The sequence below is a fragment of the Schistocerca piceifrons genome, chromosome 3, assembly GCF_021461385.2.
Source record: "Schistocerca piceifrons isolate TAMUIC-IGC-003096 chromosome 3, iqSchPice1.1, whole genome shotgun sequence".
In the NCBI taxonomy this organism is placed as follows: domain Eukaryota; kingdom Metazoa; phylum Arthropoda; class Insecta; order Orthoptera; family Acrididae; genus Schistocerca; species Schistocerca piceifrons.
Window position 1 is genome coordinate 733,536,313 of NC_060140.1, and position 18,286 is coordinate 733,554,598.

The window sequence follows — 18,286 nt, forward strand, 5'->3', positions numbered from 1 at the left end:
AAAATGAAGTGAGATGGACAAATATTTAGTTTGTGTCGTCTTTTGTTTACACACTGCCAATCTCGCGTCCTTGACAAATTTAAAACATTCTTTAAGCTTAATTACTCTTCTAAACTGACCATGAGTGAGAAATGTGCGCACTGTAATAGGGTAGTGAGTAGAGGGATTTGTTGCCAATCTGGTAGGAAATGGAAAAAAGAGCACATTGACACCGGTGTGTCAGACCCACCATACTTGCTCCGGACACTGCGAGAGGGCTGTACAAGCAATGATCACACGCACGGCACAGCGGACACACCAGGAACCGCGGTGTTGGCCGTCGAATGGCGCTAGCTGCGCAGCATTTGTGCACCGCCGCCGTCAGTGTCAGCCAGTTTGCCGTGGCATACGGAGCTCCATCGCAGTCTTTAACACTGGTAGCATGCCGCGACAGCGTGGACGTGAACCGTATGTGCAGTTGACGGACTTTGAGCGAGGGCGTATAGTGGGCATGCAGGAGGCCGGGTGGACGTACCGCCGAATTGCTCAACACGTGGGGCGTGAGGTCTCCACAGTACATCGATGTTGTCGCCAGTGGTCGGCGGAAGGTGCACGTGCCCGTCGACCTGGGACCGGACCGCAGCGACGCACGGATGCACGCCAAGACCGTAGGATCCTACGCAGTGCCGTAGGGGACCGCACCGCCACTTCCCAGCAAATTAGGGACACTGTTGCTCCTGGGGTATCGGCGAGGACCATTCGCAACCGTCTCCATGAAGCTGGGCTACTGTCCCGCACACCGTTAGGCCGTCTTCCGCTCACGCCCCAACATCGTGCAGCCCGCCTCCAGTGGTGTCGCGACAGGCGTGAATGGAGGGACGAATGGAGACGTGTCGTCTTCAGCGATGAGAGTCGCTTCTGCCTTGGTGCCAATGATGGTCGTATGCGTGTTTGGCGCCGTGCAGGTGAGCGCCACAATCAGGACTGCATACGACCGAGGCACACAGGGCCAACACCCGGCATCATGGTGTGGGGAGCGATCTCCTACACTGGCCGTACACCACTGGTGATCGTCGAGGGGACACTGAATAGTGCACGGTACATCCAAACCGTCATCGAACCCATCGTTCTACCATTCCTAGACCGGCAAGGGAACTTGCTGTTCCAACAGGACAATGCACGTCCGCATGTGTCCCGTGCCACCCAACGTGCTCTAGAAGGTGTAAGTCAACTACCCTGGCCAGCAAGATCTCCGGATCTGTCCCCCATTGAGCGTGTTTGGGACTGGATGAAGCGTCGTCTCACGCAGTCTGCACGTCCAGCACGAACGCTGGTCCAACTGAGGCGCCAGGTGGAAATGGCATGGCAAGCCGTTCCACAGGACTACATCCAGCATCTCTACGATCGTCTCCATGGGAGAATAGCAGCCTGCATTGCTGCGAAAGGTGGATATACACTGTACTAGTGCCGACATTGTGCATGCTCTGTTGCCTGTGTCTATGTGCCTGTGGTTCTGTCAGTGTGATCATGTGATGTATCTGACCCCAGGAATGTGTCAATAAAGTTTCCCCTTCCTGGGACAATGAATTCACGGTTTTCTTATTTCAATTTCCAGGAGTGTATTTTCGCTGGGGGGATGCAGTGGGGAGAATGTTTGGAGAACAGAAGAGGCTCGCTCCCGGAACTGCAGAATATTCAATAGGAACATTTTGATTGAGGAACAGGAAAGGAAAATCTGTGCCCTTCAGTCACAGTCGGAGGAAGCAAGGAAGGAACTCATAATGCAGCACACTTCAACCAAGGCCAAGAAGCCTAGGAATGTACAAAGTGTTGGGAAGAAGAAAGTGCTGCTACTAGGTTGTAGGCGTGGGTGAAGTGTAGGCCATCAGTTACAAGAAAGTTTAGGGGCAGCGTACCAGGCCACCAGTATTTTCAAGCGAAATGCAGGGCTAAGTCACGTGATATAGGACCTAGGGTCTTTATGTAAGGACTTTACAAAAGAGAAACATGTATTGATAGTGGGTGGGGCGGGAAACAGTTTGGACAGTAATAGGGCATATGACATAGGTGGTGACCTGGTCAAGATAGCTTCCCTGACTCATGGCACCAACGTACACATTTTTGAGCTGTTCTGGCGTCATGATCGACCACACCTTGATGGAGCTGTGAGGCAAATCAGTGTGGGTTAGGGATGGTTCTGAGGACAGCCAAATTTGTTTTCTCTGGTGCTCATCAGGACTATCAAAAGATGAGGTTTCACTAGGCGTGGTCTACACCTGTTTAGGGCTGGGAAGGGAAGATTGATACAGGTGATTCATGAAAGTATAGGGGGTGGTTCTCGGGTCACACATGGTTAAATAACTTGCTGTCATAGGTAGGAAAAGTAGGTCTTTTTTAGGATACTTCCAGACAACAGGTTTCCCTGCCTAAAGAATATCTCCAGCAGTTTAAAAAATACTGAAACAATCACTAAAAAACAGATTTTAACACTTCAAATATCACATATACCAGATGTTACAAAGAAAAACAAACCATTGGAACGAGTAACATGGGGCATTTCACTGGCTCAACAATCCTACATTAAAACATGCAATCAATAAAAAATAAAATACAACTATTAGAAGTTGAGCTCCAATCTTAGAAATTCACAGTAGTTTGTATTACTGAGCACTAGTTTAGAGCTACAGAAATCCAACATGTATTACCATTGTATGAAAAGGCAAACTTTTACTGCAGAACTACTTCAAGGGGTGCAGGATCATGCATTTATATCAGAAAAGGAACACAGTTCAAATAGAGACATGACCTCAGTACAGTAAGTGAAGACAAACAGTTTGAAATCTCAGCTATTGAATTAATAGGGCTTGATATCACCAAAATTAATCATTTTGTGTGTGTATAGATATCCCAGTGGTATTGTGGACACTTTTTTGAATAAGTTAACGGAAGTTCTAGATAAAGTCTCAAGTACAAACGTCAACATAAATCTGTGTGGGGACATTAACATCAACACTAATATCACAAATGAATCCAGCAGCACCTTCATAAACATCCTTCAAAGTTTTGGCATGTCCCTATTGGTCAATAGTGCAATAAGGGTTACTAGAAATCAGTAATTGACCATGTGGCCACAAATATGGACAGGGAAAACGTGATGTAGCTGTAAAAGACCTCGGACTATCAGCCCATCTCTATCAAATAACAACAGTAAAATCAGGCTACGAATCACTCCCTAAACTACAAGCCTTCAAATGGCATCTATCAGAAATGAAAATAAAAGATTTTTCAAAAGAACTAGAAAAATAAAGCTGGGATGAAGTGTATAAGGAAAACAATGTGAATATGAAATTCTCTAAATTCTCCACATTCTTTAAATTGAAATTTGGAAAGGCTTCTCCAAAAGGTATGCATGTCTGTATCAACATCTCACAAATACAGATGGATAACAGCAGGTATTAAGAAGTCCTCCCAAACACTTAAACATCTCAATTTCATGAAAAAGATTTGCAATGATCCAGTATCTTTAAATTTCTATCAGAGATACAAAAATATCTATAAGAAAGTGCAGATTGGTGCAAAAAAGTCATTTAATGACAAAATAATATATAATGCAAAGAATAAAAGCAAAGCAGCCTGGGATGTTATAAAAAAGGAAACGGGGAGAGGCAAACAAATGCAGAATAATATACTGCTAAGGGAGGAGGATAAGGTAATAAATGATCCACAACACTTAGCAAACTCTGTAAACTAGCATATTTCAAGTATTGCAGAGAAGTTACAGCAAAAATTCCCTAAAACAAATATAACACCTGTAAATAATTTTGCACTAAATACAATGATATTTCTTCCAACCACAGAGAATGAAGTCAACAGAACTGTTCAAAAACTAAACAATAAAAAGCCAGTAGGCTCAGATGAAGTACCAATGTGTGTACTGAAAGAATGTGTAGGGATTATACAAATATAATAAATGAATCCTTCACCTCAGGGACATTTCCAGAGAAGTTAAAACAGGCAAGAGTTGTACCTTTGCTTAAGAAAGGTAATGCAGAAGACAAAGCAATTATGAAAGACAGATTAATGAATTACCTGAATAAATACAATATTTTAAGCAAATCACAGTTCGGTTTCCAAAGTGGCAAAAATACTATGTCAGCCATAGTAGAAGTCACAAAAGTTATACTTGAAGCTCTTGATAAAGATGAATGTGTCAAGGGTATATTTTTGGATCTTTCTAAGGCCTTTGATACAGTCGACCACAAGATTCTATTAAATGAATTAGAAGCATTAGGAATAAGAGGGGTAGAAAATGATTGGTTCCGATCATACCTAACAGATAGGTTATAAAGAGTAGAGATAACACATGCTTCAAATAGCTCAAAACATTTAGTAAAACCCTTATCAGAATCAAAATTCATTAATATAGGGGTTCCGCAAGGTAGCATATTAGGACCGATACTGTTCACGTTAAACATCAATAATTTTCCCAGTAGCGTTACTCATGGTGAAAAAATTCTCTTCGGTAATGACAGCAATATTATAGTCACTGAGAAAACAAGTGAACTCCTTTCTGAGAAAGCAAATGAAACTCTCGAAGTTTTGATTGGTCAATAAGCAATAAAGTGACTTTGAACATAAAGAAAACTAATGCTATGAATTTCAGTTTGAAGAGGAAAAATGACAATGTTAAATTAAATGTAGATGGCACATCTATAGACTGTGTAACAAAAATTGCTAGGAATGAATATTGATTCTCAGTTGAAGTGGTGTGTACACACAAAGGTACTTGCAGACAGAATGTCATCAGCATTTTATGCCCATAAAATCCCATCATCAGTGTGTAACATGCAGTGACTTTTAGTTACATATTATTCATATGTACACTCAATTCTAAGCTATGGCATCCTTTTTTGGGGAACAAATGCACAAAATATGAACACAATTTTCATACTCCAGAAAAGAGCCTCAGAATAATAACCAAAAATACCAGACGAGTTCATTGTAAAGATCTGTTCTAAACACTGGAACTTTTAACTGCTCCATGTGAATACATTTACCAGTCAGTCGTAAACATCAAAAACAACATTGGTAATTACTGCACAAACAGCTCTGTCCATGACCATGCAACAAGAGATAGACTTAACTTACATTTACCAAGAAAAAATAAATGTAAAACTCAAAATAGCATTTTCTACCAAGGAATAAAACTGTACAATAAATTACTGAAAAAGATTAAAGGAATTGAAAAAATACACTTATTTAAAAAGGCAGCTAAAAAGTATCTGTTATGCAATACATTTCATATGTTGAAGGATTACTTAGATAAAACAGAGTAAGGGTTTCATAAAGAAATGTGATACAAATAAATAATAATAATAATGATTATAAAACTTCCAACATTCCACATAACACCTTCACTTTACTTTTTTTCCCTTCTTTATTCCTTTCAAGAAATACTTACCCCCAAGCTATGCATAGCATAAAACTAACACCTCTTCCTCTTTCTGAGCTCAACATGTCACTCATTTTGGAGGGATGCTGACTCATTTTTTCGGGATAGCAAATGGGAAGTTGCTGTACCGTAAATGGCACAGAGATCACCAGTATCTGTGTGTGTGTGTGTGTGTGTGTGTGTGTGTGTGTGTGTGTGTATGTTTGTATGTGTGTGTTTGCTAGTGTAGTGAGTAAAGTGTTACGAAACAATGTGTGTATAGTGTGTGCAGTGATTGATAGTGAGATGTGAGTGAACAGTGTGGCATTACATTATTTAATAATTTACTCCTAGCTCCACGCCGAAGACGTCTGCCGGCACTCATAAGGCCTAAAGTGTCACGTGGTGTGACGTACGCGCCACGGCCTGTCTTTGTCGTGGGTAGTTGCATGTGTAGATCCAAAAATTTCAGTAACATAATATATTGTAATCTGACTTGTTCCACATCATACCGATAAAATAATCGTGAAAATGATCAATGGAACATGACATAACTAAACTAAACTAACGTCACAATGGAGGTCGCACCAGCCTGCTGGCCCTCCGCCACCATTGCATTGATTGTTGGAGCATCCCCGCTGCAGCGCCGATTCCCGGCGGCTACCTGAAGTGACGCGTCACACAGATATTCGCACGTGAAATCACAGTCACAGTCCTGCCTGGATTCAAAATAATTGGGAAGCTTTTCATAGCTACGACAACCAAGCTTCTCTCCTGCAGGTAGACTCCTATAACGTGGTTTTCCCTATGATATTCATAGCTGACCTACTTTCTAGAAAATAAAAATCCAATTAATAGTCGCAAACAAGTTTTCCCCCTATACGTTGAAATCTATTTGTTGATGACAGGTATTTCCTTGTTCCATAGATTGACGTCACGATAAACATTTTGATGTTGACACACATCAACTTAACAAATATAGAACGCGTACATATGACACAAAAAGTATAAGTAAAAATAATTTTATTTGGCTAAATGGTGGTCAGTTGCAACCTTTTTAAATAACTTACTGTTTCCGTTCAAGAATTCCTCTATGGTGTAAATGGCTTTTTTTAATCGGAAACCCCTTTAATCGACATTTCAAAATACTTTGATATCCGTGTCATGCATACAGTATTAAGTTTTATTATTGCTTATTTCATCACTTTCTGTGCCACAGTGAGATTCATTAAAGAGTAATGCAGATAATTTTTTCCTTTGATATTGGTTATAACTCTACTACTCTCCAACTTAGATGGGTTATTAATAACTAATTTCACAAATGAACAAATGAACTTCGAGCTTGCAGTTGATATTCTCAGCTACCTAAAGAGATACTTGAAAGGTGTACATGTGTGAACTGGAAACATAATTCTAATTAATTTCTTTTAGGCAATGAATTCTTTTTGCTCAAGCGATGAGTTATCCCAGAATATTAGCCAACAAGATGCCAATGGCTGAAAGCATGCGAAATACATAAATTTACTGATGTCTACATCACTAAAAATAACCATTATTCTTATGGAAAAAGGAGCAACACTACCATTTTAGCAGGTCTACTATGGGTTTTTTTCCAGTTATGTATAGTATGTTTCCTACGCTGTTTGTTACTTCTTGTTGGTATACTAGTTTAGTAGGAAGTTTTTTTTATTTATTTATTTTTTGGCAGTACAAAACCGAATGAACAGCGTTTTTTCAAAGTTTAAAGCTGATCCATTTGTGCGAAACCATTTAGTAACTTCCAAAAAGCGTCATTAAGTGCATTCTCTGTTGATTTTATTTGTTTAGCTTCAAAACAATAGTTGTATCATCTGCGAAAAAAAAAATATTAAGGTAGTAGCAGGCCAACCATCTCACCCAGCTTACCATGCAAATGATGTGGCATTCCTGTTTGCATTACTCGAACAGTGTAAGGTACCTTCTTGCATTTTGTTTCTTAAATAAGAACTAAACCAGGCATTTGCTGAACTACTTAACCCAATAAACTTAACTTCTCTAATAGAATATAATGAGTGACACTACCAAATGCCATTGGTAGTCCATATAAGATCCCAGTTGGTTAGATATTATCATTTAAAGATTCTTTTATAAGCTCAGTACATATATATATATATATATATATATATATATATATATATATAGCCAACAAGATGCCAATGGCTGAAAGCAGCTCTATATATATATATATATATATATATATATATATATATATATATATATATATATATATAGATAGCTGACTTAGTAGAATGACCCCATCTGAAATCCGTACTATGAATAGTTAAGTATGTCATTACTACACTGGTGGGTGACAGCCCTGGAGTACATTACCTTCTTAAAAACAGCAGAAAATGAAATAAGAACTGACAGTGAGCGGTATTTGTCATCATCTGGGGAATCACTATTTTCATAGAGGCCTATTCTGTGTGGGAAGAAACCCTGAGTTAAGGATGCATCGTGACTAAGAACATTACATAATATAATTTCTCAACTTTTCATTGTCTTGTTGGAGATATTCACCCAATGAAGAGTCATAAAGATTTTCTATATTCCAAAGCAGGAAGTCAGTTTAATTTTTAATTCACGTAATGTCCTCAGTTTTGTTTCGTTTGTACAGTTTACTGTTTTTATCTCTCCTTTGAATTTTTTTGCACAATTTTACATCGTATTTTTAAAAAGTAATTGCTGAAAATACTTGCTAAACATGAAGGTTTTACAGTGCTCCTATTTTCCTTAACACACATAAAGTAATGTTTTATGGCGTCCTTCCATGTTTTATTTTAACAATATTTAGTAATGACTTTATTTTGAGATCTGATCTCTCTCTTTTGGACAATATGTTCATACTGTTGGAGTTTTTATGACTTTTATTAATCTGTTACAGTATTGTTTATAACATTATTTACTCAACAAGAATCTGGCATAAGAAATCACTTAAGCACGCTGTTTGTGATCCATAGGTATTAACTTCCATGGGACTGCAGTGTTATTGATAATTGGCCTACGTTTCCTCAATACTATTACCGAAAGTTATTCAGTCGTCAGGAATGTGAAGGACTACTTTCAAGTAGCAGAGTTCTTCTGCATATGTGGTTACATATCCCACCTCATCAAATGTAGCAACACAAATTCGCTTTAAAAAATCCTCATAAAACATTCAGAGTGACAACTCCCCTATGCCTGAAGCCAAAACACTGTGTAAATATCAAATTACTGCACCTGCAGTCCCATCAAGCAGGTTGATTGAAAATAGTTTCAGTTATGGTTTGTATGTACGTGAATTTCTTCGTAATAAAGGAGGTGCAATACATTACGACTACACACACTCCTCAATGTCGACTGACATTTTTATCAGTAAATGTCAAGTATCTGGTTTATGAATGTTATCAGGTGACACGAGTTTGAAAGTGAAATATCTCTTTTCATCTGTTTTCAACCACCATGCGTTGAATTGTTCCCCTCAGTGATGCCATGATGCAGTCGCTTCTGATGGAGGTTACTTGAAAAAAAAATGAAAGCTATAATATTATATTTCCATTCGTCCTCATTTTATTGGAAATCTGAAGATCTGATTTCCACGTCGCTTCTTTGAGTTTGGTTGTTTCGTCGTAAAGCTACACTTGGTTTTTGAAGAAGTATCCCAGGACAAGTACTAAATTTCTGTTCGGGTAGTGAGATAATGTTTCAAGGAATTCTCCGAGAGAGTCACTCTTGACAAAAAAGGCTGCTGGCGGCATGATTAAACCGAAAGCTGTTCTACGTACGCGCGGCGCCGTGACGTAACGCGCTATCTAGATAAGTGATAGTAAGAGAGGCAGCTCTGTCTATGTGTGCTCGCTACCTGCCCAAGCCAGTAGTAAGGCTGGGAAGCGATACCACGAGCAAGTCGTGGGCGCAGGGGACCTAGTAAGAGTGCAGCACGATTTCGTCGGACGCTCGTAAGCAGGTAAGACAGATACTTAGGTTCCAACAGGTGGTTTGTTTGCTTAGTCCCATTTGAGTTTCCAAAATGTGTGGTGCAGTTTTGCTTGTCTATTCTGTAATTTTTTCTGTATGTTAAATTTGTGTTGCCTAAACACGAAGTCTGTTCCTTTTAAATGTGTAGGGGATGGTTTTAACTGAACTTCTGTAACGGTTGAAGTTTCGTTAATAGCTGGTACATGGCGTAGATACCACAACTAAACTGATATTCCTGCACAGACAATGTTGGTTTGGAATGGAAAGCGGGACTCGGCGTCTTCCTATCCGGGAGAAGCAGTTTTGAGTTAACGGTGAAGGAAGACGCTCTGTTTGCGATGAATGACTTAGGATACTATAGTGTCAGTAATGAGACAGTTTTCGCATACGGCAAGGGATAACTGAGACTACAAAGTGATTCCTGAACATAAAACGTAGTGGACTGTTTTCAGTGTTTGCTATTAGGCGTAATTCCTGTGAATTTATGCAGAGGTATAGAAGGTTTGAGGCTGGTAGCAGAGCAGTTAAGAATCTGCACAATGGTTAGAACTCGGTGCAATATCAAGGCTCAGTGCAGCGGCGCCAGAAGGCGACAGAGCTGGTCCGCGGCTAGCAGCGAGGCTGCTAACACCATTTTTCGATTTGTAATGATTCTGGAGTTCGGGATCTAGCGTCCCCGGTGTACCTCCGCTCGTCCTGGCATCAAGCTACTGCCACACATTAGCCTAACGACTCAATTTTACGCGAGATTTTTGCGGTCGGGATCAAGTAAGACAGGAACACGAGTTTTTTTGGATAATAGTGAGGAAATTTAGAACAAATTGCTCTCTGAGATCTTGATTGTAACTCGTCGTGAATGAGGATGTGCAGTATATATTACATATTGATGAAATGACATATAATATTCGGTCATAGTGTCAGTGAAACGCCCATTCGAAATCAATGGCTGGTAAAGTGAAAGCGAACCAATCTTCAATATATAAAATCGTATATGTTAAGGAAACTTCATAAAACACTGTTGTGTGAACTGTTACGAACTCATGTTTTGAATCTCCATCGGATTGGCCTGACACAAGATACGAAGAAGGCTAAAGGCGTGCTTGTTACATGTGTAACCGGTTCTCTTAATCAACACGATTATGATACAGAAACAAGTGCACATTTACAAAGGTGATCTAAATTTTCCTTCTGCCTGTAGCTGTAGTACGCCCAGTAGTTGAGACAGATGGCAAGATATTTCTGCTGCTTGCATCGTATATTTTAGCTGTGGAGCAACATATCAGCTTGTGTAGAGACTCACAGGGACACAGGGACGATCAATTCTTCTCAGTCCATTCACAGAGTGACACGAGAGAAGAGGTGATTAACAGTAATATAAGAAATTGCTATGCAACTGGAACACGTAAATAGGTCGCTGACATGGTGACCTGTTGTAGCCAGGGTGAGCAGATGAATGTGATCAATGAACTAACAGTAATGAGTAATGCTACAGGGCTATGTATTATCATTATTATATTCTGAATGAATATAATGCGCCTTGTCAAAAGTAGGCGGATGTTCGATTAAAGAATGGCTTTGCGAACACTGAACAAGTAATCGAACTGTCTGCTCAACACAAAGTAAAAGCTCCATCACACGGTCGTTTTTATGAACTACAAATATTCCCTGTCACCTAAATGAAGAGTTATAATTAACAATAAGGTAAGATTAATCTGAAACTTTGTTACTTTTTGTATCCCGGTCTAAAAAATGGTTCAAATGGCTCTAAGTAGTATGGGACTTAACATCTGAGGTCATCAGTCCCGTAGGCTTAGAACTACGTAAACCTGACTAACCTAAGAACACCACACACATCCATTCCCGAGGCAGGATTCGAAGTTGCAACCGTAGCAACCGCGTGGTTCCGGACTGAAACGCCTACAACCGCTCGGTCGCAACGGCCGGCTCCCGATCTAACAACTGAATCACTCAGTCCCATTAGCAATACATCGAAATCAGCGCAAGAAATATGGTGAATCACAAGCAGCACTGTCTCGAGGGCTAAATTAAGGATCCAGTTTTGGCTCCAAAATCTCTTATCACTAAATATATAACACCTCCAGGTGCTTTAAGGAAACTAAGTAAAAGATAAATCACTTACCTCAGAACTACATCGAAGTAGGTACTCCATTCATATAACTGACGTTGTACCATTATCTTTTCAGGATGTCAATCACTGTTCTTGAAAATATTCGAAAAAAAGAGCTTGAATCCGAAATTAAGTTTCTGAGTTCAATGTCCTCCGGCTTTAAAAGTCAATATTAGTTATATGTACCCTTTCAAATAAATTGTAAACATTAACTAATTTACGTGTACAGCAGATTTGAAATGAAAATCAACACACAAAAATCGTTTCTTCTCGTTAAATACGTTTCCCAGGAGATTAATTAAATCTTATCGTCTTTTTCTGACTGGGGACAGTTTATAAGACACTGGTTTTGTTAAGTGTATGAGCATGAATCAAAATTCCATGTTAATTAATGATATAGTACATTAATATCCCTCGGACTGTTCAAATCACGACCTCATAAGGTTGAGACTTTTTCCTTACCTTTCAACTGATGTTGTTACTAGCTTTAATACATTAAGATTTTTAAACGAATTACTTGGGATAGAGCTCTGCAGCATCGTCGACAGGGCTGATTGCGGACTTTTGGTACAGAGCCGAGTGGAAGGTCTGACTCAGAGGCTCAGACGGTTCTGCGACGGTGTAGGCTGCAGATTCCTCGACTTGCGCCATATGGTGGTGAGGTTTCGGGTTTCGCTAAATAGGTCGGGTGGCCATTACACACAGGAGGCGGCTACACGGGTAGCAGGGGGTAGAGGTTATACTCAACAGCCTTGAAAAAATAATAATTGGCTCCTTCTACCGACACCCCGATTCAGATGATATAATAGCTGAACGCTTCAAAGAAAACTTGAATCTCATTACAAATAAGTACCCTACTCATGCAGTTATAATTTGTGGAGACTTCAATTCACCCTCGATTTGTTGGAGAAAATACAAGTTTAAAGCCGGTGGTAGACAGAAAGCATCTTCCGAAATTGTACTAAATGCTTTCTCTGAAAATTACTTAGAACAATTAGTTCATGAGCCCACACGAATTGTAAATGGTTGTTCTAGGCGGTACAGTCTGGGACCACGCGACCACTACGGTCGCAGGTTCGAATCCTGCCTCGGGCATGGATGTGTGTGATGTCCTTGGGTTAGTTAAGTTTAAGTAGATCTAAGTTCTAGCGGACTGATGACCCTAGAAGTTAAGTCCCATAGTGCTCAGAGCCATTTGTAAATGGTTGCGAAAACCCACTTGACCTCTTAGCTAACTCTGATCTAATAGAGAGCGGCATGACGGGTACAGGGGTTAGTGAACACAAGGTCATTGTAGCGAGGCTCGAAAGCATATCAACCCAAACCACTAAAAATAAAGGCAAAATATATCTATTTAAAAAGCAGATAAAAATTCGTTTGATGACTTCCTAAGAGAGAGTCTCCATACCTTCCAAACCAATTATGTACGTGGAAACCAGATATGGCTCAAATTCAAACATACAGTATCGACAGCAACAGATAGACGCATACCGCAAAAGTTAACAAGAGACAGGACTGATCCACCATGATACACAAAACACGTCAGAGCGCTGTTGCAGAAGCAACGAAAAAAGCATGCCAAATTCAGAAGAACGCAAAATCCCCAAGACTGGCTAAGTTTCACGTAAGCTCGAAATTTAGTTCCTAGTCCAATGCGAAATTCTTTTAATAGTTTCTGTTGTGACTTGGCAAGACAGCCAAGCCACTATGAGATAGCCGAAAGGCACGCGTTTAAGCTCACGCAGGCTGACGTGAGGTCTGGAACAGTTAAAGGAGTTGAGTCTAGTAAACAAAGTACGCAGCTTCTGGAATACTTAACTTTAATCCATAGTTGGTGAACATCGGTCTGACGGTACATGCATCACAAGATAAATAGCAAATGATAATGGCGCCTTGCTAGGTCGCAGCAAATGACGTAGCTGAAGGCTATGCTAACTATCGTCGGCAAATAAGAGCGTAATTTGTCAGTGAACCATCGCTAGCAAAGTCGGCTGTACAACTGGGGCGAGTGCTAGGACGTATCTCTAGACCTGCCGTGTGGCGGCGCTCGGTCTGCAATCACTGATAGTGGCGACACGCGGGTCCGACGTATACTACCGGACCGCGGCCGATTTAAAGGCTATCACCTAGCAAGTGTGGTGTCTGGCGGTGACACCACAGTTTCCACTATGAAAAATTGTCTCAAAATATGGCAGAAAACCCAAAGAGATTCTGGTGGGACGTAAAGTACACCAGTGGCAAAAAACAATCAATACCGTGAAACTTCCTGGCAGATTAAAACTGTGAGCCGGACCGAGACTCGAACTCGGGAAGGTAGGAGACGAGGTACTGGCAGAAGTAGAGGTGTGAGGACGGGGCGCGCGTCGTGCTTGGGTAGCTCAGTTGGTAGAGCACATGCCCGCGAAAGGCAAATGTCCCGAGTTCGAGTCTCGGTCCGGCACACAGTTTTAATCCGCCAGGAAGTTTCATATCAGTGCACACTCCGCTGTAGAGTGAAAATTTCATTCAATCAATACCGTCACTGCGCGATAGCGATGGAAATGTTACCGATGATGGTGCCACTAAAGCGGAGTTACTAAATACAGTTTTCCGTAATTCCTTCACGAAAGAAGACGAAGTAAATGTTCCAGAAATCGAAACCAGAACAGCTGTTAGCATGAGTAACATAAAAGTAGATATCTTAGGTATTGCGAAACAACTCAAATCACTTAAGAAAGGCAAGTCTTCCGGTCCAGATGGTATACGAATTTGGTTCCTCTTAGAGTATGCAGACACAATAGCGCCTTTCTTAGTAATCATATACAACCGCTCACTTGACGAAAGGTCTGTTCCTAATGACTGGAAAGTAGCACAGGCCACACCAACATTCAAGAAAGGAAATAGGAATAACCCATTGAATTACAGAACCATATCACTGACCTCAATTTGCAGTAGGATTTTGGAGCATATACTGTACTCGAACATTATGGAACACCTGGAAGAAGATGACTTATTGATACATAACCAACAAGAATTCATAAAATATCGTTCTTGTGCAACACATGAAGTAATGAGTGCTGTCGACAAGGGATCTCAGATCGATTCCATATTCCTAGATTTCCAGAAGGCTTTTGATACCGTTCCTCACAAACGACTATTAATCAAATTGCGTGCATATGGAGTATCATCTCAGTTGTGTGAATGGATTCGTGATTTCCTCTCAGAGAAGTCACTCACAGTTCGTAGTGATAGACAGTAAATCATGGAGTAGAACTGAAGTGATATCTGGCGTTCCGCGCGGTAGTGTCACAGGCCCTCTGCTGTTCCTGATTTATGTAAATGATCTAGGTGATAATCTGAGCTGCCCCTTTAGATTGTTTGCAGATGACGCTGTAATTTACTGTCTAGTAAAATCATCAGACGATGAGCTCCAATTACATAATGATCTAGAGAAAATTTCTGTATGGTGCTAAAAGTGCCAATTGGCACTAAACAAAGAAAAGTGCGAGGTCATCCACATGGGTACTAAAATAAATCCGATAAATTTTGGGTATACGATAAATCGAACAAATCTAAGGGCTATAAATTCGACTAAAGACCTACGATTTACAATTACGAGCAACTTAAATTGGAAAGACCACATAGATAATATTGTGGGGAAACGAAACAAAGACTGCGCTTTGTTGCCAGAACACTTAGAAGATGTGACAAATCCACTAAAGAGACAGCCTACATTGCACTTGTCCATCCTCTGCTGGAGTATTGCTGCGCGATATGGGATCCTTACCAGATAGGATTGACGGAGGACATCGAAAAAGTGCAAAGAAGGGCAACTCGTTTAGTGTTATCGCGCAATAGGGGTGAGAGTGTCATTGATATGATACACGAGTTGGGGTGGCAGTCACTGAAACAAAGGCGGTTGTCTTTGCGGCGAGATCTATTTACGAAATTTCAATCACCAACTTTCTCTTACGGTTGCGTAAATATTTTTTTGACACCCACCTACATAGAGAGGAATTATCGTCATAATAAAATAAGGGAAATCAGAGATCGAACGGAAAGATTTAGGTGTTACTTTTTCCCTCGCGCCGTTCGAGTGTGGAATGGTAGAGAAGTAGTATGAAAATGGTTCGATGATCCCTCTGCCAGCCAATTAAGTGTGAACTGCAGAGTAACCATATAGATATAGATGTAGATGTCTACCTATCAGCATATGAGCTTTCACCTTCCTGCCTTAAAGCTACAGGAAAACTCACGGAACGTTGAGAAAAAGAAGACCAAAAATGCATTTGGAATTCAGGATGTAACTTTCCATTTGAACTTTCAGTTGCCTACATACGGGGCCAAGGGCAAAATATGCCCCCTCCACTTCATTGCTTCCATCCCCCTCCCATCTTCAAACGCACCTGCCGCACTCTTCTCCACTCACCAGTCCTAAGTTATACCACTTTCTTGGGACTAGGCCAATCAGAGAACTTGTAAATCAATACACACACACACACACACACACACACACACACACACACACACACATACATACACACATACACACACATTTTGCTCTCTCAATCACAACCCAGTATTTTTGTAGCGATTAAAACGAAACAGTGTATACTCCAAAGCCGGTCATATTGTTTCCTTGTATCCTAAATTAGCACTCAGATACGACTATAATTCGATCTTTATTTCCCACTTGATGTCAAGGTACAATGGACCCTCAAATTGCATATCACAACGTTATTTTCACATCTAAATTGTCTGTATTATTGTTCTATGAAAGTACAAATATCCTGTAGTAGCCGGCCGCGGTGGCCGTGCGGTTCTGGCGCTGCAGTCCGGAACCGCGAGGCTGCTATGGTCGCAGGTTCGAATCCTGCCTCGGGCATGGGTGTGTGTGATGTCCTTAGGTTAGTTAGGTTTAAGTAGTTCTAAATTCTAGGGGACTTATGACCTAAGATGTTGAGTCCCATAGTGCTCAGAGCCATTTGAACCATCCTGTAGTACCCGGTTCCCCAGATGGGGTGAGCCACAGTCGGCCGTCTCAATGCACTTTCGTCTGTTTGAAAGTGCCCATGATCACACAAACGACCAAAACGGGCTTGAAATATTGCGTGATGCGGGTGGTGTCTGTGAGGAGACTTGTTTTGGTATTGCCGTGATGCTTCTCGACCGTTTCCATCTGCTAGGCAGCACACAGACACTACCTCGGCTTGTTCCCGTCGTGAATACCGAACCTTACTGCTGCTTACAGTACGCTGCGTCAAGCACACAGCCTGCAACAAGCAAGAAACACACGGCATGTGGTCAGAGGAACTTTCATTCGTCAGCGCCATCTATCCTGTAACGATACATTTCCAGACACATGTTCGTAGGACTTTTCTTCATCCATTTCCAGTCAGCAATCCGTCCCTGCACTTAGTCGGTTATATTAATGTTCACCTTATATGTGACTCCCTTATTAGCACAACTGATGTAACTTACAGGCTAAGGAGCCGGCCGGAGTGGCCGTGCGGTTCTAGGCGCTACAGTCTGGAGCCGAGCGACCGCTACGGTCACAGGTTCGAATCCTGCCTCGGGCATGGATGTGTATGATGTCCTTAGGTTAGTTGTGTTTAATTTGTTCCAAGTTCTAGGCGACTGATGATCTCAGAAGTTAAGTCGCATAGTGCTCAGAGCCATTTGAACCATTTTTTTACAGGTTAAGGTGCATTTCTCAGCAACTATAGTTCGACCTTTGTACCAAAGTTAAATAGCACTTTATTGAAACCAAAAACTGTCTGTAATACTTATCAAAACATGTAAAGATTAGTTCTGTCACAGTACAGAACATACATGGCTCACTTTATTGGCATTAATTGTGTTAATTACAGTTTAAGGTATTAATGATGCCTAAGGCACGACACTAGACCCTCAATTTAAGTGCCACAATGTTTTTTGCACGTCTAAATTGTCTGTAGTATTTGTTGAAATATATAATGATATAAGTATTTTAGTCTTAGATCCTCTTTACGCTATGTTACTTGTGGTAAAAAGTTCGAACTTTCATCACCCGAAATTTGTAGAAACTTTTCAGTAATGTATCACTTTACCATGCACCACTTCATGGGGGAAAAACTTAATAAATCATGGTAAAACAATTCACAGATTAATGGCCAGATGGCAGCGTACATAATTCACGTTAATGACAGTGTTACTAGCTTTATATTACCCTTAGTTCCACTTGTGAGACAAAAAAAGAACGTTGACTACTCGACAATTTGTTAGAAGATTTCCAACAACATTTTACCTCACTGTCAGCCATACAAGGAGGGGTAGAAGATTATACACGATGTGCTACACGAGGAAGACATAATTGACTCTGTTGACTGGCTTTATATCTGCTGCACTTCGTGCATGGTTCAGTGTACTTCATATCTGAACAGGCATGGACTATGGTTACCATACTGAGGAAGGCTATGACACTTACCAATCGGAGTTGTGGTAATCAAAGATCTCTAAAACGCCTGCAGATTATACCACCCTTCCTTATAACCACTAAATAATAACAAGAGCTAGATCCAAGAAAAGGGCTATGGCATCTTTAACCACTGGCGTCACATGAACCAATACTTTAGCACAACAACCAATACTAAAAATGACATGTAATTTGAGTGATGTTTGATGCTGTGTATAATCAACTTAAACCGCACATTTTCGTAATACGCAAGTATAACTACTAAAAACACTATGTACAACATGTTAACTTAAATGACACTTAGATTAACACGGCAGCT